Source organism: Desmodus rotundus, chromosome 8, assembly GCF_022682495.2.
Source record: "Desmodus rotundus isolate HL8 chromosome 8, HLdesRot8A.1, whole genome shotgun sequence".
NCBI lineage: Eukaryota > Metazoa > Chordata > Mammalia > Chiroptera > Phyllostomidae > Desmodus > Desmodus rotundus.
Genome location: NC_071394.1, coordinates 27,961,771 through 27,983,506, shown reverse-complemented (window position 1 = coordinate 27,983,506; position 21,736 = coordinate 27,961,771). Strand labels below are relative to the sequence as shown.

Genomic DNA, 21,736 nt, shown 5'->3' with positions numbered 1-21,736 from the left:
ATTTGTTGACATGTAGTTGTTTGTAAAATTTACTTACAATCTTTTTTGTTTCTGTGGTATCAGTTGTTACTTCTACTCTTTCATTCTGATTTTATTTATTTGGATCCTCTCTCTTTTTTTTCTTAATTAGTCTGGTTAAAGGTTTGTCAGTCTTTTCACAAAACCCACTCTTGGTTTCATTGATATTTTGCATTTCTTAAGACTATTTCATTTATTTCTGCTCTGATCTTTATGATTTCCTTCCTTTTACTCACTTTGGGCCTTGTTTGCTTTTCTTTTTTTTAAGTTCCTTTAAATGTAAAGTTAAATTGTTTGAGGTTTTTTTTTCCCCTTGAAATAGGCCTGCAATGCTGTAATTTCCCTCTTAGGACTGCCTTCACTGTGTCCCATAGATTTTGGGTTGTTCTGTTCTTGTTTCCATTTGTTTCAAAGTATCTTTTGATTTCTTCCTTGATGTCATTGTTAACCCATTCCTTGTTAAGTAATATGTTATTTAGCCTTCACGACAGTGTGTGCTTTTTCGTTTTTTTTCTCATGATTGATTTCTGCAGCCCAGGCATGTGCCCTGACTGGGAATCGAACCAGTGACCCTTTGGTTTTCAGGCCAGCACTCAACCCACTGATCCACACCAGCCAGGGCCTTTTAGCTTTTCCTTGTCTGAGAAGCTCTTTATTTCTCTTTCAATTTTAAATTATAGCCTTGCTGGGTAAAGTAGTCTTGGTGGTAGGTTCTTGCTTTTCATCACTTTAAATATTTCATGCCAGTCCCTTCTGGCCTGAAGTGTTTCTGTTGAGAAAGCAGTTGACATTCTTTTGGGAGTTCCCTTGCAGGTAACTAATTGTCCTTCTCTTGTGGCTTTTAAGATTTTCTCTTTTTCTTTAACTTTTGCCATTTTAATTATGATGAGTCTTGGTGGGGGCCTCTTTGGATACATTCTGTTTGGGACTCTATGCTTTCTGGACTTGTATGTCTTTTCTTCACCTGGTTAGGGAAATTTTTGGTCATTTTTTATTTCTTCAAACAGGTTCTCAATTCCTTGCTCTCTCTAATCCTTTTGGTAACTCTATGATATGGATGCTGTTACGTTTCACGTCGTCCCCAAAGTCCCTTAAATTATCCTCATTTTTTTTTCTTTTTGCTGCTCTGATTATGTGATTTCTCCTACCTTGTCTTCCAAATTGCTGATTTGATCATTTGCTTTATCCAAACTACTGTTTATTTCTTCTAGTGTATTTTTCACTTCAGATATTGTATTCTTTATTTTTTTTTAATTTAAAAGATTTTATTTGTTTATTTTTATAGAGAGAAGGGAGGGAGAAAGAGAGGGAGAGAAATATCAATGTGTGGTTGCCTCTCACGTGACCCCCACTGGGGACCTGGCCCGAAACCCAGGTGTGTGCCTTGACTAGGAATCGAACCGGTGACACCTTGGTTCACAGCCCACACTCAACCCACTGAGCTACACCAGGCAGGGCAGTATTCTTTATTTCTGACTGGTCCTTTTTTATGGTTGCTTTAATCTTTATTTCTTTTTTTTTATTGTTGTTCTAGTACTGTTGTCCCAATTTCCCACCCATTGCTCTCCCCTGTGTGGCCCACCTCCTGCTCCCACAGTCAATCCCTACCCTGTTGTCCATGTTCATGGGTCATTTATGCTTGTTCTTTAATTAGGCCCTTCCTGTTTTTCCTCTCTGATTCCCCTCTCCTCTTCCCTCTGGTCCCTGTCAGTGTGTTCCTTGTTTCTATGCCTCTGGTTCTATTTTGCTCATTTGTTTTATTCACTAGGTTCTTGTTATAGATGAGATCATATGGTATTTGTCTTTTACCACCTGGCTTATTCAATGTAGCATAATACTCTCCAGTTTTATCCATGCTGCTGTGAAAGGTAGGAGCTCCTTTTTTCTTTCTGCTTCATAGTATTCCATTGTGTAAATTTATCACAGTTTTTTTATCCACTCATTTACTGATGGGCACTTAGGTTGCTTCCAGCACTTGGCTATTGTAAATAATGCTGCTATGAACATTGGGGTGCATAGGTTCTTTTGAACTGGTGTTTCAGGATTCATAGGGTATAGTTCCAGCAGTAGAATTGCTGGGTCAAAAGGCAGTTCCATTTTTAGTTTTTTGAGGAAATTCCATAGTGTTTTCCACTGTGGCTGCACCAGTCTGCATTCCCACCAACAGTGCACTAGCGTTCCCTTTTCTTGCTAGCACTTGTTTTTTGTTGATTTGTTTATGATGGCCATTCTGACCAGTGTGAAGTATCTCATTGTGGTTTTAATTTGCATCTTTCTCTTTTTAAAATATATTTTATTGATTATGCTATTAGTGGTTGTCCCATTTTCCCCCATTTATTCCCCTCCACCCTGTAATTTGCATCTTTCTGATGGCTAGTGATGTTGAACATCCACTATTAATAAGGGTGTAAATAGATTAAGACTATTATAAGAAAGTAGAAATGAATATGAGATGACTAACTGAAAGAAAAATGATTTTTAGAGGGTAGAGGGAAGAGCAATAATAAGAGTAGGTAATTGGGGCCAGGTGAAGGGAGAAAGAAAGTAAAATTTACATCATAAATAAGGGAATGAAGAAAGTGGAATGGAGCAAGAGAAGTGAAGCATATAGTATTAGGTTTAAACAGAAATTAAAAAAATATATAGTGAGAGGCAGAAATAAAAGGAAAAAATAAGTAAATAAATAAAAAAATTAGGAACCAAATTGGAGAAAAAGATCCACCACAGCACTATTGACAACAAATGAGCTAAGATTAATACAGGTAGGATGGGAATAAGAGGGAAAAAAGAAAGAAAGAAAAGCTTAAGAGATGTCTAGAGGAAAGGGAAGTAATTTTGAGATGATAGAGGGAGAAGGAATATGAAGAGTATGGAATGAAAACCAGGCTAAGACAGGGAAAAATAAAATTTGAGACAAAAAAAGAAAGGGCAAGAGGAAGGCAGAATGGAGTATTAGAGGGGAATGGTATGATTTGAGATTTGAAATACCAAAATAGCGCAGATCTACAGATAAAATGGAAGTAATGCCACAACAACCATGCTATCCACAACCAACGAGCAAAGAATGATAAAGGTGGAGAGAGAACAAGGGTATTTTAAAACCAGAAAAAGAATGTGAGATGACCAATGACAAGAAAAATGGTTTTGAGAGACTGGAGGGGGTGGAAATAGTAAGAATACAGAATGGAAACAAGCCATAGCAAGAAAGAAAACAAAATTTAAAATGAAAATAAAAAGAGGAAATAAGAAGGAAAAATTGGATAAGAGAAAGGAAGAGCAAAATATGAGATTTGAAATAAACTATAATATAAAATCTAGTGACTTAATATACACAAACTTGGAAGACAAGAAATCAATGTTAAAAAGCTATGCAGGAGAGAAAATATGACCAATCATGAAGAAGACTGCAGTGGAATTTTTTTTTGTAGCATCTAGTATTTATCACTGCTTTTTTTTCTGGATCCGCCTCTGATGATATCAGATGGTGTCCCAGTCTGGCTTTATGCAGACTATTGGAGACTACCAGGGATCCACATTCTATGGCTGACTCCTTCAGTTGTTAATCTATCACTCTGCACTCAGCAGTCAGGCTTAAGCACCACAGGGTGGGGCAGAGTAATTCCTGTGGGTAAGGCTTTTGCTTTCACTCAGGCTGATGCCACTGGGAGGGGAGTAGTCAGTCTGTGAAAGATGGCTCCTGCAGTATTGGGTGATGACTCAGCACCAGGATCCTGGCAGCTACCCTCTCAGTTCTCTCCCCAAAGCCACTATCCCCAGTCTTTCCTCAGGTGTCTCTAGTCCACTCTGTGCCCCCTTTGCTGGAGCCCAGGGTAAGTGGCTGCAAATGAAATTTTATGTGTTGGCCCTTTAAAAGGCTCCCTGTGACTCCAGCCACCTATCCCTGATAGAGAGAAACCCTGCTGCTTTTCACAGCTGGATATTACCTGGGTTCTTTTCAGGCTTTGGTGCTGTAGGCTGGGGGGAGCCTAGCTTGGAGTTTAGACTTCACATTTCTCAGGGGGAACCCCCTGGCTGCTGAAATATTCCTTCGGCACTTCAGTGGCTGCCCGTGGGAGCCCAACCAACACTCTCACGTCTCCTGTGCACTCTGTAAAAGTCACGTTGCTGTGAAGCTGTTTCTTCTGTCTGTCCATGGTTATAAGGTTTTTCTCCCATTATTGTTCAGTTGTTTATTCTGGATGATTTCTTTACAATTTAGTTGTAATTCCAGATTGGTCCTGGGAGGAGGTTAGTGTAGCTTCTACTTACTCCTCCACCATTGTGGATCTTCTAAACAAAATCCTTGAAAAGCAGCCATCAGGAAGAAGTTGGGCAGCTGGGAGCAGAGCTGGAATCTCCACTGCTGCATCCTCAGCACCATGTCTTGGGAAGCTCAGGGCCTTTGTTGTGGTTTCTATGTCCTTTTTCATGGTGTTGAGAATTTATAACTATTACTTTGTACTCTCTATCTGATAAATTACCTTCATTTTATTTAGCTGTTTTTCTAGATATTTCACCTGTCCTTTCATTTGGGACCTGTTTCTTTGACTCCCCATTTGGCTGTCTTATTATATTTGATTCTGTGTATAGGTCTGTTATGACTCCAAGTTTTCATGAGGTGGCCTTATGTAGTTGGTGCCCTATGAGGTCCAATGGTGCAGTCTCCTTGATCACCTGAACTGGGTGCTCCAAGAATGTCCCTTGTGTGTTATGTGGGCCCTGTTGTAATTGAGTCTCGATTGCTATCGGCCCATTTATGTGTGGGAGAGAGCCTCATGCTGGCTAAGTATGAGGCTAAACCCTGACCACAGGGTGACAGCTGCTGTGCAGGTGCTGACCACATGAAGTGGAATTTACTTTTAGGGTTTGGTGCCTGCCGAGATCTTCCTTTCGATGTGCTGCTGGTGAAGCTTAGGATCCTGCTCTGATGTTGTTTGAAGCTGACTACTGGGTGTGTGGGTTTCTGGGACTCTTGGGCAGGACTCTGGTGAAGGCCAATCTAAGATGCTGGCTGTGACTTGCTCTTGGCAAACTGGAGCAGTCTCGATTTGGCTTCGTGTATAAATCCTTGGTTACGAGACTTCTCTTAGCTAGTCTTCAGTTGTTTATTAAGAACGAAAGATCTATAATTTAATTGTAATTCCAGTTTGTTCCTGGGATGAGGTGAGTGTAGCTTTCACCTAATCCACAGCCATCTGGGATCTCTGTCAAATTGTTGACCCTGGCAGGTGTAAGAGAAGTAGAAGGAAACATTCCTGGTTCAAAACAATCAAAATAAGTCACTGTCCAAGAAAAGCTACAGCAGGGGAATCCGGCAGTTAGGTATATTGTAAGTAGAGCAGAATGCTAATAGCCCAGTGTCTCCATCATCTTCATTCTTCACATTCTCAGCATGTAACTCTGCTTTCTCCCCTTTTGCCCTCTACTCTTGCACTCTTCTGCAGCTTCCCTCACTCACAGTAGCTCCAGTACTGCTTTCTTAAAAAGGAGAAGAAAGACCTATGCAGCTCAAAAATCAAAGTCATAATCCTAAAATGTATTTTTTGGTTAATTTAACTAAATGAAAGCAACTTTTAAAAGTTATTTCCTTAAACTTTGAAATGTAATATATTTTGGCCAGGTGACTTAAAATGGGAAACAGATAAAGATGACTGACTGGTTAGTGAAACACCAGTATAAAACAGACAGCTTACTTCCCTCCCCCCCTTCATTTCCCCTGGGCCAGCTGTTAGTGTTTAACCTTCATTTACTACTTCAAGAGTCGTATTTACACTTTTCCAGCAACACTTTATCCATATGTTCATTGGCCTTATACATTATATATGGCTCTTTTAGGCCAACTTCCTAATCTTCTCATTAAGAAAATGTCACACTCACTGCAAATAACCCTATAGAAGATGTCAGATGATATCACCACTAAAATAACCCCATAGAAGATGTCATATGATATCACTTACAGGCTTCCTTTCATTTTGCCAGTAATAGTCTTTGCCAGGCTTTTCTTCCCACTTAGACAGCTAGGATGTTTCCTTTTCATTATTCAATTGATAGGAAAAAAATCTTCTAAAAATGCTTCACAATTCACTTGATATCAGATGATAAATTCAACTTCCCTGAGAGGATCATCTAAAACAAGTAATCATTATTTCGTTTATAAATTTCACACTGGAATGTTACTGTTTTAACACCTTGTAGGGAATATGGCAACAAATAACAGAATGGACTTTGCCTTTTGTTTGATAAGTTATTTATCCCTAGTTCTTCTTTATGTTCCGGAGATTTAAAGAATTGACAAGTGAGGCTTAAGAAGTGTTTTTATGAACCTATGGATCTCATTATTTTGACTAGTTAAGGTATACGTATTAGGGGCAAATGTCAATGAATTTTCAAATTGCTCTGGCTAGGTTTGGTTATTGATAGTGGTTAATTCAGTGAAGCTGGAGTTAAGATACTTGTATCAAAAACTTAAAATGTACTGACTATCTAATTGACCTATATCTATTCAGTATCACCAAGTTCAAGGTTTTCATCTGTAAAACAGATGTGAGCATATTTATCTTTTCTAAGGAATATTTAACATTTTGGTCTAAGAGATGCCAGATAAGTTATGTCATAAAATAAATTTAACATATTACCACCAATTATTAGATCACATCTCTCTTTAAAATTGCTTAGTGATTTATAAATAATGTGTGACCTGAGTAAATGTCACACATTATTCTGTCTTATTCCTCTCTGATTTGTTCTTGGCTCAAAGAGATAACAACTTTTACCAGAATCTACTACTCTTTCCAAAGTAGGTCCAATTGACAAAAAGAAAGTTCAGCTCAAACTTCATTTCATCAAAAATGATTTCCTCTGTGCACAGAATTAGGTTGTCTCATGTAGGGCAGTTCTATGTGGTCATGTGGTACTGATTTTCCATTTTACACTCCTTCATTTTTAAGTATATAGAGTCATCCTTATGCATGTCCACTTTTGGAATCAGTGTGAATGAAATTCTGCCTGAAAATCCATATATCTAAAATGAAAGTTATAGTGATTTTCTGTATAACTAGGGAACTACTTCTACTCCAGACTATAAAATCATTATGCCAACTTTGACGGTTGTGAGATATTGACAACTCCTGTTAAACTAAATTACACTTTTCACATTTTGACTTATTACTCTCAATTCTGACATCCTTATTGCCTGCATCACTAACTTTGGTGCTTAATCACTGACTTGCATTTTAACATTTGTCTTATGCTTTTCTCTTGTTGAGAATGTAATGCTCACGATGGCAAGTTCTATGTATTGTAAGATATTTTAATGCCTCACAACTCCTGAGTATAGTTTTAGCATGTGGTATACACTCAGTGAAGCACTCTTTGAATAAACATGAAGTGTTTTTATTAAGTGTTGTGTAAGGTATTTTTCTAGAAATATAATTAAAAATATTATCTCTGCCCCTGTGATATATGCAATCCTAGTAACATTCACATAATTTATTAGAGCCATAATCCTCTATGTGTAATTCTGAAATCCAAAAATCCCAGAAAACATACTTTTTTTTTGGTAGTATATTTGGCAGTAAAATTTAACAAGAGATTAACTCATTTAGCAGAAAAACCTGGCTGGAACTGATATGAAGCTATTTATACTTTTCATTTATTCCACTTAAGAAGAATATTCATTTGTTTCACTTCCAAAATATTAATGCTTTAGATTACGGTGGTGTTATATTTTACATGATATATGTGCTATATTACCTTTTGAAATCTGAAAAATTCTGACTTCCAAAATACATTTGACCTCCAGAGTTTTGGGAATTGTGGATCTGTGTAACATACAAAAAGGTAAATAACATCTAATGTAATAATATCAGAATTTCAAACCAGTTCTTGGAAATCGCTTGAAGGGTCATGGTGTCTCTGTTGGGTGTCCCTGCAAATGGGCAGGTACCCAGTCTTGGATCCCAGCGGCCCACGGCAGATGACTTGGGAGTATTTTCCAGACATGTCCAGGCATAATAAGAGCCAGAACGTCTGTACAAACCAAGTCCTTTAGAGAGCACTGAGGATCAAAAGCAGGGAAACTAAGTTCAATAGTCAGAGGGCAAGAGATGGCCTGAAAAAAGAAGTCAGAGAGACACTAGAATAGAAGGAAGAATTAAGGGTGAGGCGGGAGCCCTAGACAGTCACAACCAAGGGTGACAGATCTGGAACCCTATGCCGCATAAGTAGATGGTTTTGACGTACAGTGTAGAGTTGGAATGGGCTGGTCAGACAACTGTTGCTTGGATATGAAAGGGGGCCCTTAAAGATCATTTACCCCTGCACACTTCCCCTGTTTTACAAATGAGTAATCTGAAGTTAAATAATTATTTTCAAACATCTAGTTAGTGGTTGAGCCACAATACAAATCCAAGTTTTATATTGCCTACCTAGTGCTATTTCTACTACCATAGGGAAACAGTGTTTCAGTCCAGAGTGGTCATGAATGACTTTTCAGAATATATGAGATTTGAATTGGATTATAGCAGTTTGTCAAAAGTCTGTATTTGCTAGGACAAAATAATCACCATTGACACTTACTGGATTTCATTCTTTAAGTATTACAAAGGCATAGGCCATATGGACTTAGATTTTCCAAGGACTCTTTCTCTATGGAGTGAGATCTCTGAATATATCTGGACTATTGATTCAGATATTTTGGTAAAATGAAAGTAAAAAAAATTAATATCAATAATATATTAAAACAATCATTTAACATTAACTGTTTGTATGCAAAGCATTAATAATATGTGTTCTCTGACTTCAAGTTGTTTAGGATTTAGTAGAGTTTACTTTAAATAGTTAAATGAGTAAGTAAACATAATAATCATACCAACATCTGAATCATAACGGTGCTGGAAATAGAAGAGGAAGAGGAAGAAATTGAAAACTTATTTGAAAAAATAATGAAAGAAGACTTCCATAATTTGGTGAAGGAAATACACATGGAAGTCCAGGAAGCACAGAGAGTCCCAAACAAGTTGGACCCAAAGAGGACCACGCCAAGATATCATAATTAAAATGTCAAATATTAAAGATAAGGAGAGAATCTTAAAAGCAGCAAGAGAAAAGTAGAGTTACCTACAAAGGAGTTTCCATAAGACTGTCAGCTGATTTCTCAAAAGAAACTTTGCAGGCAAGAAGCGACTGGCAAGAAGTATTCAAAGTGATGAAAAGCAAGGACCTATAACCTAGATTGCTCTACCCAACAAAGCTATCATTTAGAATCAAAGGGCAGATAAAGAGCTTCCCAGATAAGGTAAAGCTAAAGGAGTTCAACATCACCAAGCCATTATCACACAAAAAGTTACAGAGACTTATTTAAGAAAAAGAAGATCAAATCTATGAACATTAAAAGGGCAACAGATTCACAACTATCAACAACTGAATCTAAAAAAAACAAAGTAAGCAAACAACCAAAACAGGAACAGAATCGTAGATATGGAGATCATTTGGAGGGTTATCAGCTGGGAGGGGAAAGTGGAGAATGGGAGAAAAGGTGCAGGGATTAAGAAGCATAAATGGTAAGTACAAAATAGATTCTTAACAAGGGGATGTTAAGAATAGTATAGGAAATGGAGAAGCTGAAGAACTTATATGCATGACCCATGGACATGAACTAAGGGGGGAGAGATTGCTGGAGCGAGGGGGGGGGTACCAGGTAGGGGGCGGGACATGGGGCAAATGGAGAAGAATGTAATAGCATAATCAATAAAATGTATTTTAGAATATAATAAGCTCTATGGAGCTCAGATATGTTTATCTGCAATGAATCAGCCTCTAAAAGTGTGGTACAACTGGCTATTCAACCTTTTGTTGGGACTGCTTAAAATTACTTAGCATTTCATGATGTAAATATTTTGATACTGTGCACTCCTTGACTAATATGAAAACATTTATCATCTTTGAAGAAAGCTTGTAACCCTCACAAATCAACTTAGAGTATAAAGTTTCTAATTAAATATGGTCAGGGATGTAACACAACTATATCCCCAAACCCCCTCGTCTGAGTCCCAAGCATGTCAGAGAAGTATCCTATTCATTTTACTTTATGTTGTAGTAACTAATGGTAAAAATATTTGGCTGGAACTGCATAGCATTGTGATTGACTGGTGAACATTTCGATGAAGGAGATCTAAACAAAGATAACATTTTTCAAAATAAGGACATTGCTGGTACTTGACTACCTGTTCTGTAAGACATTTATTCAGTTTTGTCAGTTAATTTAGATTAGAACATTTGAAGTTCCAAGCTTTGTGACTATCTTTATAGAATGAACCATTTTGTGTAAATTTCTTGTAGGCATTTTTCTAAATTTTTTTTCCACTTTTGACTGGGATTCACATATTGAAATAAATTTTACATGTGACCCACTATACATATACATATGTAGGTAACTGGAACAATAATTTAATGAAACAATACCTGCTTTATTATGTGTGATGCACGATAAGATTTTTATTGTGTTCTATTTTGTTCTTTTGATACAGAAAGCCACTAACAATTGATTCATAACTCCCTAAAAGATCATAACCTGCAATTTGAAAAGCTTGAGCTAAAAAAATTTAAGGGCAGTTATTATGTTCTATTTAACTTTTATTCCACTGTGCCTAGGTCTACACTCAGCACAGAGATGGTATTTAAATAGTGCTTTGTTCTTGATCTAGTTTCAGAGATGTTACTGTATTTGTGAAGTTTATAAACAGCAGCTGCATGAAACTGTTGAAAGAGATTAGAAGAAAATTATAATTAGAAGATGAAGGTAAAACATATGAGAAGAGACAAAAGTCACTGTGCACTTGAGTAAACCCACAATAACAATGTGTTGATTCTCTAAGAGGTTATAGAATCGAGTACTGACTTACATTTTTTCAGATGCCACTATTTTAAACTCAGTATTCATTCCACTAATAATTTATCTTGAAACTATCACCTCACAACCATGTGTGACTTTCTCCTAACTGCTTTTGTGTGTGTGTATGTGTGTGTGAAGCCTAGCTTTGATTAATGGTCATTTTTCTAAAAAAAAAAAATAAGACCTACACCTTGTAAATTTTGTTTACTTATACTTTATTGCCATTCTTCTAACAATATTCTGAGCCAAATACTATTTGAGTATAAATAACTTTTTTTTCTTCTAATAGTAGAAAGGTTATTTTTTCCTGTAGTGATGTTTGCTTAATTTTAATCCTAAGGATGGTCATTATTAATTTAAACTTTTCTATTCATGATCATTAATAACTTTTGAGGGTTTTTAAAAACAAATATTTTGGTAGCTTATATATTCAACTCAAATAAAATTCTATTATAACAAAAATTATCAGAACAGAAATTTCTGAAAGATTTTTTGGTATTTTTCAGCTGTTACGTTTTTTCTTTGTAGCAATAATTTGTATAATAGGGTTTGTTTAGCAGAAGAGTTAGGTTAGTTTAACACAATTTTCTGGGTTTCAATTAATCCAAATATATAAAAGATACATAATTTATTTCAGATATAACAGGATTAAGTTATATCAACAAATCAGGTAATTTTCACATTGTAATTTAGCACTAAATACTGTATTAGTTTATAATTATTTAAAAAATTAATGTTTTCTTCTCATCCAGATAACTAAATTCTTCAGTGGACTCTTTCTCCTTTTGTTTTTGTTTCCGGTTTTTCCTTTTTCTCTATTTTTTTTGTATCATACAAATATTTCTGTATACGGTGTGATACTTCTCTATATAGTATACAGTATACTTCTGTATACTGTATAGTGGCTTTATACGGTGTAGCCACTTACTGAATGCTTATTAATTTTAAGCTAAGTTATTGCCTAAAACAGATAGGATCATTAAGGCTCTCTGACGTTAACATTAGCTAGTGGATAATGAGTTGGGGTTAGAAGTCAGAAAACTAAGTCCCTAATTCTATTTTTTACCAACTCAGTGACTTTTATCTTTATGTTCCTTTATGTTTTCATCTGTAAGTTACATAGTGTTAATAATTCCTGCCTTTTGTCTGTTTCATAGCATAGTGTGAAGATCATAGGAGATAATTAAAATAATTTTTCTCTAAAAATTTGAAAAGCTCACTACATGTATAAGTGGTTAGTGTGAACTTTCATGCTTGGTTGTGATTAAATGAGATGATATATGTAAAATGACCACCACGGAGCTTAACATAGGGTAAACACTTCATAATCATTGCTGCTGTTAATATTATTTAGCTTGCATGTGTAATTTAAATTTCAGTTATTTTATATTTTACATTTAATAGAGTCTAATAATATTAATGTTTTTGTAAATCTGTTTTTCATGCTTCTCATTTTCTGTGGTTCTCTTAACTGGAATCTGTCCCCTCTCCAAATCTGGTCTTCTTTTTTTTTTACCCATTTGACATTTTTATGTTTTTATATATAAATTAGTTAAAATTTATAAATTGATAATTGAAAATAAAAATTTCAAAGCAAATAATTTGATATTCCATGAGATTGAATATTTTGAATTCCATATTTTGAATTATGCCAACTAGAATTCAATATGTAATTATGTAATAACAGGGTATTTGGTTATTTGACTAATAGTTGCTTTGAATGATATAATTTTGATTTATTCTATTATGTCCTATCTCAGATAAATAATCTTCATATTTAATTATTTTTATAAGCAACAGATATTTTACAAAAAAGGGGGAATTTACCATTTGGTGATAAAATAATACAAAAGGAATTTAAAGTTAACAATTTAGAGCCCATACAGATAATTATATTTTACTTAGTTATAATATTGCTATAGCTTTCTTCATATTTTTATTCAAATTATTATGTGTTTTATTTTTTCCCTATCAAAAAAAGTAATCCCATTGTAGTGACTATAGCCCTTTTTCTTTAAACATTCAGGTTTTTGCAATTCAAAATTATATAAACAGGAGTTATTTAAATATTTTAACTGTTCCTAAAGGGAGGAAAAAGCACGATCATGTGTGTATATATATGTATGTGTGATTTAAAGATTCTTTTTCTTTTCTTTTTAGGAACCTTCCCAAAATGTTAGATGAGGAGTAGAAAAACATTTTCAACTTTTGTTTCACTTGGTGAACTAGTCAGGGACTGTTTTTGCAAAATAATCCAACATCAGCTTAAGTTTTTTTGGCTGTGTTTTCTCAAGAGCAAGAAAAGATTTTACTTCCAATTTCTGCACATTATTTTTTTATTGGTTGGTTGTATTTCCTACTCAGCACCAATTTACTTTCATTTTCTTGGGCATTAATCTGCTCATTTTGGAAGAATAAGTAATTAAAACAGTTTTGAAAGAAGGGTTTTTTTTTTTGGTGCCTGTTTGTGATCTTTTGTTCGAGCATCTACAAAAGCAATAAAGGTACTTGTCCAAACCCTCAAGATGCAGATGGTGTCATGAATGTTTTGAAGACAGGAAATCATACAGTACTATTTTAAGTACTTCTATTTACTTTTAAGTCAAATAAAATTTTTCCCTCCTCTTTAAAGTACCTGACTGGCAAGAGAATTTTTATGGCATCCATTTAAAGAATTTTTATGGCATCCATTTACAGAAAAAAATCTAATTTTCTAGTAGATTGAGGTTTGAATGCCACAGCTCTTGGGGACATAGAGATCTAGGGCTTAGTTTGGAGTTAGTTTATGTTTTCAAATGCTTATTTGCTGACTTCTTAAGAATGTGTTAATTTTTCATCTGTTTCCCTATTTCCTTACATGTAATTACATCATCTCCTTAACAAGGAGAATTGCTGTGTGGTCCTCAGCTCTGTATCATTAATGAAGATCTTTGTGTGTTGGGTTTCCTTGTTAGAGGTTAGTACTTGACTCGTGGTTTCCTCGGATTCATTATCAGGATTTTCCTGACTGTACTATCGACGCTTTTTACATTTTTCATGTGGTGATACCTTTCCTAAAACTTTTGTATTGTGTTTTCCCACCTCTCTGTTCTACATACTTTAATAGTAGAGGTTCTAATAAAAACTGGCCAAAGAAACAAGTGCAGCTAAACAAAGAACACCTTGTCCTGCTTCCGGAAAATCTTGACTGTCCATAGTTTGTTTCCTTTTTTATTTCATGACTCCATTATTACTACTTTTAAAACTTAGTTGGAGTCTCTGATAATCCAACTGGATCATGCTCCCTTTATTCCTAATGTTTCTTAAATCTGCCCCTTTCATATCAGTATCAGTATGGTTTCCAGAGTCTAAGAAACTGATCCATCTAAAATATGAACAGATCACTGCTCCTTGAAAATGATTTAATAACTCCTCATCATCTACAAAAGAAAAGTAATATTAGCATTGAATACAATGATCTCTCCCACCCCTCCCTCCTTCTCTGTTACTTATTTTGGCAATATGAGACTATATGTGGTTCACAGAATTTACTATGCTGTTTTCTCACCTCTGTGCTGTGGTTTATGTATTTCCTTGCCTAAAACTTTTTCTTCTTTTCACCCCTTGCTTGCCTGGCTAGGAAGAAAGACTTTCATGCTTTAAGACTTTGGTTGGGTATTATTATTTCCAGGAAACCTTACCAGTTGGTCATGTGACTGTCTCCTTTGGATTTTTCCATTGCAGTCCTTAACTCTATTATATAAGCACTTACCTATTTATTGCTATCATTCATTAGAGAATGAGCTTCTTGAGGGCAGGGGACAAACTGTAGTTGACTTTGTGACTGAAAGTGTTTTAACAAAATATCTGCTGAACTGAACCTTCTTAACTCTACATAAAAAGTAAGTTGAATGTGGTGTGCAAGGTGCTGATAAAAGAAAAAGCTATGCCAAACACAGAAGAACATATAGGTTTCTGATACCTTCGTTGAAAGAAGTTAACTGATCCAATATCCCAAACTTTTAACTTTTTCCTGTTCTGAATCTATTCACAATGAGAGAGTGAGCCACAGCATTACACCCTGACAATTCTGGATCAAGAGAATTATCCGTTGCTTTGTGAAACTGTCTCTGACTTGGACAGTTTTTGGTATGAGATCATTTTAGACATGCTATACTCTATGTGGCTTGTGTACTTCCCAGTGGTGCTGACAATAGAAAGAAAAATACAGCTAACTTCCTTCTAGGTCCAGAACAACCTCAGGCCGTAGTCATTCTCCAAAAGGATTTGGTAGGAGATATATTGGAACACTATGCCTGTCCACATTTGTAGAAGGATGGCAATAGGAAAAAAGTTGCTTTCATCAAGCCTGTTTTCTACATTTCTATAGTTCATGAACTTTAACCTCTCAAAGAATTTAAAAAAGACAACAGAATTTTAAACACATTCAAGAAAGCATTTTTAATGCTAATCTATACTTTCATCCATTCTCACAGAACTTGACTCATTACCCATATATTTCTGGGAGAAGAATTTCCCCCAAATTCATGGGAAATAAGCAATTTAAAAGAAATGAGGCTCATATTAATTTTGAAGAGTATACACATACACTTGTTGGTTTATTTGTAACAAGAAGAATAATTGTAAGAAATGTTCAGTAGTTTGTGAGTTAAAACAATTCACTGCATTTTTGCTAAATTGTCCAATTAATACTATTTTGAGCTACTTAATTAGCATATGAAGTCATTTTATCACTTTATTATAAAAGATAGAAAATGAGCATTCAAAATGTGGCTAGTGTGACTGAGGAACTGAATTTATAATTGTATTTAATTTAAATTTAAACAGCCACATGTGGCTAGTGGCTTCCATGTTGGACTGTGATGATCTAGGATATACAGTATCATCAATCCATTTTTTTTAAAAAAGCATTTGAATGTAAGGAAAGCATTACCCATAATCAACTGATCCATAATATATAATGCTGATATATTACCCTATTAGGGAGATGCAAATTTTTTTAATAAAAAATATCATCATGGTTTGAAAACTCCATGTATTCGATACAAGAAAACTAGGTATCTTAAAAGGATACAGTTATTGTTCTCAAGGGATCTATAATTTAGGTACCGAAAAGACAATGAATGGTGCTAGCTCTGAATTAAGAATTTTAGTACAGACTAACTGGCACCTTTTGTAAAATTCTTTCATTATATTCGCTGAGACTAAGACCTGGCCAACATTTTTGGAAAACAGAGAGCTAGAAATTTCACATACTTTTCACCATCTAAGAATTTCATTATTATAAGGATAACAAAATCAAAATCTTTTGTTAAATTTAAGTGTGCACATTGGGGCTAAGAGTAGAGGGGGTTAGCAAAAGGAGGAAGTTAAAAGGCAAGAACAAAAGAAGGAGTGAGGTAAACAAACTGATTTGACTTAGTTGAAATGATCTGGAATATGTGTACAGATTTTTAACGAGTCTGTATTATAATCCCCAGTTACTTCAGAGTTCTGGGAAGACAGATATTAGGAAAGTGAGAAGACAAGAAAAAAGTGCCTGGAAGATATTGCTGCTGAGTGGGAAAAGGTGAGATTAATGGATAGCCTAAGCAGTCTAGAGTAAGTCAGAAGTGTGGTCTAACCCCACCTAGTGCTTCTGTCTATAGATCGGAATTAAAATCGTCTTTGTCATCCATTCTTCACTTCAACTGGTTATTATTCCATGTTGTAGATTACTTTTTTCAACTAAGTTATATGATATGTTTGCTATATAACAATTTAATGTTTCTTAGTCGGTGGCTAAAGAAATTTTGCTATGTGAAAAGCCATTATCACACTTCTCTGTAGTATTCTCATCCAAGAGGAGTCAAATAAGGAAACCAATAACAGCGTATTTTCCGCCACCCATGGAGGTGAGCACTCCACCAATCTGAAACTAAGTTAGCCATTAAAAACTATAGGAATGCATTGCAAAGTAAATAAAAACCAATTCATCTTTTTCCCCTTAATTAAAATAAAACTCATTTAAGATTTGATTAACTTTCCTTTTGAGTCATAATAAATTTTTGGTGATGTACTTTTACCTCTGAGCAGGCAGGTTTTATTTAGATTTTCAAGTGGAAAGGCCAAATAAAACGTCTCAAGACATTCTTGGCACAGTTAGAAGGGTGAGGTGCCAAAAAATTTCATGAGAAAAAGAAACCGGTTTTCTCAAGATGTCTAGTCCAACTAGGGAAATTCAAGAAAGAGGAGATTCTTAATTCCTAGTATTATCTTTAGTTTTTGGAAGAGAAACCAAAGGCCAGAAGTTAAGTAACATAAAGCAGAGTGGTAAAGAGTGTTGCCACCTTCTCCTTTGCTTGATAGAGGAGAAACATAAAGTGTGTGCGTGTGTGCGTGCATGCAGCAGCCCAGGTATACAGCGTGTGCCTTCAGGGGCTCAAGGTCAGTCAACACACTGAATGCTGAAGTGGATTTGGTTCCAATTTCCAATTTGTCCCCAATTTTAAAAATGGTTTAACAAAAGAAAGTACTCCAAAACATAATCTCCTTTTAACTCATCAGCATCTTTCTTATTTACTTTTTCTTCAAACCATAGTAAGGATTTTATTAAGTGGCAATACAAAGACAAAAAAAAAATCTGCAAATATTTGGAGTCAATACTTGATTTTTTTAAGATTTGGCATTCTTTGTATTTGTTACATATTAACCCACTTTTCTCTCTTATAAGCAAACTTTCACTTATGTATCACTTTGGTTTCTTTCATTTTTCTATTCCATTACTAATATTACATCAGAACTTTAAACAAAAGTAGTAATTTGTGAAATAAAATTTGATTTTCTTTAAGTTTTGTTTTTCCATAAATTCAATTATTTATTCTTTCATTTCCATTTCCTTTTTTCTTCTTTCTGCCGCTCCCCACCTTTTACTCCACTTCCTCAGAAGGAAACAAATATTTATTATGTGCCTACTATTTGACCAGCTCTTTGCTTTTCTCATTTACAGATAAGAAAATGGGAGCTTAGAGAAGTTATGTAACTTGACTCAGGTCATATAGATAACTAGTGGATGAGATGTTTTATATGTGGATCTGACTCTCAAATCTTCTGTCTTCAGCATGCCTTGTTTTATCCCAATGTAGATATTCTTCAACTCCATTCATGCTTCCCACTCTTCCCTTCTCTTCTCTCTTCGTTGACAGCAATTATTCTCTTTGAGTTTTCCTTCCATATTCTTTCCCATCTTTCTCTCACTGCTTCTCAAACTCTTCCTTTCTTCCTAAATTGTAGTTTTATTTTTCTTCTAGTGAGAAAGCAAAATGGCATCAAAGATGATTGCATGTTTAGATTAAATGCCTTAAAATTGTTTATTTCTCTTAGACAGAAGAGAGATGCAAATTAAAATCACAATGAGATACCACTTCATGCTGGTCAGAGTGGCCATCATAAACAAATCAACAAACCACAAGTACTAGTGAGACTGTGGAGAAAAGGGAACCCTAGTGCACTGTTGGTGGGAATGCAGACTGGTGCAGCCACTGTGGAAAACAGTATGGAATTTCCTCAAAAAACTAAAAATAGAACTGCCTTTTTACCCAGCAATTCCGGTGCTGGGATTATACCCTAAGAACCCTGAAACACAAATTCAAAAGAACCTATGTACCCCAGTGTTCATAGAAGCACTATTTCAATAGCCAAGTGCTGGAAGCAGCCTAGGAGCCCATCAGTAAATGAGTGGATCAACAAACTGTGGTATATTTACACAATGGAATACTAAATGTGTAAATGTGCAGCAGAAAGAAAGAAGGAGCTCCTACCCTTCACAACAGCATGGATGGATCTTGAGAGCATTACGCTAAGTGAAATAAGCCAGGCGGTGAAAGACAAATACCATATAATCTCACCTATAAGTGTGACCTAATCAACAAGACAAACGAGCAAGCAAAATATTAACAGAGACATGGGAATAAAGTGCAAAATGACAGCAGCCAGAGGGGTGGGGAGAGGGGATAACAGGGATAAAGGGGAAGGGTCATCAAGGAACATGTATAAAAGACACATCTACAAAGCTAAAGGGGGGTAGAATTGAAGGTGGGAGGTGGGGATTGGTGGGGAGGGGGGAGTGGTGGTAGGGGAAATGGAGACAACTGTACTTGAAAAATAATTGTAAAATATTCTAAATTTATTCTAAATAAATCACCAAATATGTATGCAAAATGTATATACAAGAAAGAAAATTCAAGCATTATTTGTAATTTTGAAAAAACTGGAATAACTTCAATGCCTAACAGTAGCATGAAACATAGGTTAAATAAATCCTAGGAGATATATAATGGGCTATTATAAAGATAATGAATACTTAATCACATAGAAAAAGTTCATCATATATTACTCTAAAAGTTCATTTATTTTGCAAACTCATTTATTATAAAGTTACCCTTCATATGTATGTTTTAATTCAAAGAAGAAATGAATACCTATGTGTGTGCCACCCACTCATTATTAAAATGAACATTACCAGTTTCTTTAAATCCCCCTACAGGACACCATATGATGGTAAGTAAAAAATAGAAAAGCATCTTAGAAAATAGTATATAAAGATGATAATAGTATGTTCAGATAACTTAATTTAGTGAAAAATTATGCAAATAGTAGAACACTGGAGATATATACACATACTAAAATGTTAGCAGTTACCTCAAGTTGATGGCCTTGTGGGGGAACTTCATTTTTTTTAATTTCTAATAATTTGTTTATTCTTTTTCAGTGAACATTGATCAGGTTTATAATAAAAAACATGTTTCATGTCTACATGTAACTTTATTATTTTTACTGAACATTGTAGATTGAAAAGTCAAAAACAACTCTTTTTCCCCTTTCAGGCTGGGAAGACTATAATCAGACTGGAAAGTAAAAGGACTGTGATTCACCATCGAACATGAAGGTCTTTAAGTATTCTTAGTCAGTATAACAATATTTAATTTCTTTTTGTCACATGCTCTGTACTAGGTGAATGGTGCAAAAGAACCATAAATGTGTAAGTGCCTTAGGTGGTCAAAGTATCCAGGGCAGGAGATCCTCTCTAGTTGTGCAGGTCAAAGAACATGTCAAGGAGGGAGTCTTCCATTTGGATTTTAAAAGATATGGAAGATTTAGATCATCATTGTTGAACCCTTTGGCCTTAGGGGCCTGTTTATAATACTCTTCAAAATAATTGAGGACCTCTGAGAGCCTTTGTTTATGTGGGCTATATCTGTCTGTATTTACCATATTAGAAATAAAAATCAAGAAAATGTATTTATTAATTAATTTAAAAAAATAGCCCTGGCTGGAGTGGCTCAGTAGCTTGAGTGCCAGCCTGCGAACCAAAGGGTGGCCAGATCAATTCCCACTCAGGGCACATGCCTGGGTTGCAGGCCAGGTCCCCAGTAGGGGGCGCATGAGAGGCAACCACACATCAATGTTTCTCTTTCTCCCTCCTTCCCCCCCAAAATAAATAAATAAAACCTTAAAAAAATAAAATAAATTACATGTTAACATCAATCATATAATTTTTATGAAAAATAACTATTTCCAAAACTAAACCATTTAGTGAGGAGAATGATACTGTTTTACATTTTACATTTTAATATATAGTTTAATAGAAGACAGCTGGATTCCCATATCTGCTTCTGTTGTAATATACATCATATAGCCTCTGGAAAACTGCTGTACATGTGGGAGAGAATGAGAGTGAAAAGACAGATAGCATCTTATTATTACTATGAACATAAAGTTGGGGACCTCCTGAGAACCACTCTGAGAATAGGCTGTGCACAAAATAGGGAGATGGCATAACCTCAGAGGTAGGAAAGCATACAACAAATCAGGGAGAGTGAACAGACCAATCCGGTAGTTGTGAAAAATTCAGTTGGGGGAGACAGGAAAGATATGGCTAGAAATGTGGGTTGGGGGAATCATATATCAATACCAGCTTTTTAAATTATGACTATTACTGACCTCTAGTTTTAACTTCAGAAAGCTTCTGGGCAGGACTGGTTAGAAGACAAATGCATACTTGGTTCCAGGCAATACTAAGTTCTGTGCTAGTAGTATCTTTAGAGATTTATTGCCTGCACATAGTCTTCCAATTTAGTTAGTGTGTACCACACTCCAAGGATCAAGGTAAGAACTAGTGCTACGAAGATGATAATGACACAATCTCTATGGGAGATTCAGATATTAAAAGGTAACTAATACATTCTTTATGTTTTATTTTTATTTTTCAATTACTATTGATATACAATATTATATATAAGTTTCAGGTGTACAATGTCGTGATTATACATTTAGAGAATTTATGAAGTGATCACCCTGATAAGCGATACCTCCTTTAAAGTGGAGGAACACAGAGGAAAGGGTAGCTGACTCTGACTGGGAGGTGTGGTGACCAAGTTGTAAGGTAGACAGAAAGTCTTAAAGGTTGAAACCCCAAACACCAACAACCAGTCATATGTAACCATGGTGAGAAATACTAAAAGTATAGGGATGACAAATACAGTACTAGAGTTAATAGAGTAGACCTAAAGAGATAGGCATATAATACCAAAGAATAATCTCCTGAGTATATGTTCTCATTTTGAGAGTACAAGTGTACAAATCTCTCTCCCTGAAATCCATGTAGCATCTCTCCACGGCCAGACCTGGGAGACACCAACAGTTATGTTAGTGTCTGCCTTTTTTCACTTGGCTCACCTTTTCAGGCTTTTGGTTTTTTTGTGACTCAGTAATTCGAGAGAAGGGAGGGGGGAAGAAATTTAGATAATTACAACAGTTTTAAACCAGGTGCTAAGAACACCTTTACCA

At 35.3% G+C, this 21,736-nt stretch overlaps 1 long non-coding RNA gene across 1 annotated transcript; it reads left to right on the top strand.

The window, feature by feature from the left end:
* The first annotated feature begins 9,523 nt into the window (after positions 1–9,523).
* Positions 9,524–13,543, top strand: LOC128781515 (uncharacterized). Its single transcript, XR_008427502.1, has 3 exons — positions 9,524–9,578; positions 10,722–10,816; positions 13,070–13,543. It is a non-coding gene; the product is annotated as an uncharacterized lncRNA (long non-coding RNA).
* The last annotated feature ends 8,193 nt before the right edge of the window (positions 13,544–21,736 follow it).